Genomic DNA, 1,435 nt, shown 5'->3' on the forward strand with positions numbered 1-1,435 from the left:
AACGTTTACCTCTCCTGTTACCCTCATTGAGTCTTAAACATAAAGACAGGTGTTGCATCCCAAATAGCATACTATTCCCTGATTCGTCCCCATAGTGCTCTGGTCAAAAACCGTGTACAAAATAGGGAATAGGGTGCCATTTTGGACACTAACCTATAGTGCTGCTACCTTGCTGTACTGTACCCACGGCATGAATCTGATTAGAATATAACATCCTGGTAATTAGCATTTCCTCGGCTGAGGCCCGGAGCAGAACAGTCGTTGGAGGAGAGGGAGCATCTGGTGGTGGCTGACGGAACTGGAGGGAGGGCTCACCATGCTGTTGGAACGCAGCGCGGGTGTTAACTTCAGAGAGAGAAGAGAGGGAAGAGAGAAAGGAGAGAGAGGGAGCATCTGGTGGTGCCTGATGGAACTGGAGGGAAGGCTCACCATGCTGTTGGAACGCAGCGCGGGTGTTAACTTCAGAGAGAGAAGAGAGGGAAGACAAGGAAGAGAGAAAGGAGAGAGAGGGAGCATCTGGTGGTGCCTGATGGAACTGGAGGGACAGACTCACCATGCTGTTGGAACGCAGCGCGGGTGTTAACTTCAGAGAGAGAAGAGAGGGAAGAGAGAAAGGAGAGAGAGGGAGCATCTGTTGGTGCCTGATGGAACTGGAGGGAAGGCTCACCATGCTGTTGGAACGCAGCGCGGGTGTTAACTTCAGAGAGAAAACAAGGGAAGAGAGAAAGGAGAGAGAGGGAGCATCTGTTGGTGCCTGATGGAACTGGAGGGAAGGCTCACCATGCTGTTGGAACGCAGCGCGGGTGTTAACTTCAGAGAGAGAAGTACCAGTACAGAGTCAATGTGGAGGCTGTATATAGGGGGTACCAATACAGAGTCAATGTGGAGGCTGTATATAGGGGGTACCAGTACAGAGTCAATGTGGAGGCTGTATATAGGGGGTACCAGTACAGAGTCAATGTGGAGGCTGTATATAGGGGGTACCAGTACAGAGTCAATGTGGAGGCTGTATATAGGGGGTACCAGTACAGAGTCAATGTGGAGGCTGTATGTAGGAGGTACAAGTACAGAGTCAATGTGGAGGCTGTATGTAGGAGGTACCAGTACAGAGTCAATGTGGAGGCTGTATATAGGGGGTACCAGTACAGAGTCAATGTGGAGGCTGTATGTAGGAGGTACCAGTACAGAGTCAATGTGGAGGCTGTATACAGGAGGTACCAGTACAGAGTCAATGTGGAGGCTGTATGTAGGAGGTACCAGTACAGAGTCAATGTGGAGGCTGTATATAGGAGGTACCAGTACAGAGTCAATGTGGAGGCTGTATATAGGAGGTACCAGTACAGAGTCAATGTGGAGGCTGTATATAGGAGGTACCAGTACAGAGTCAATGTGGAGGCTGTATATAGGAGGTACCAGTACAGAGTCAATGTGGAGG

The sequence above is a fragment of the Oncorhynchus masou genome, unplaced genomic scaffold (assembly GCF_036934945.1).
Source record: "Oncorhynchus masou masou isolate Uvic2021 unplaced genomic scaffold, UVic_Omas_1.1 unplaced_scaffold_695, whole genome shotgun sequence".
Taxonomy (NCBI): Eukaryota; Metazoa; Chordata; class Actinopteri; order Salmoniformes; family Salmonidae; genus Oncorhynchus; species Oncorhynchus masou.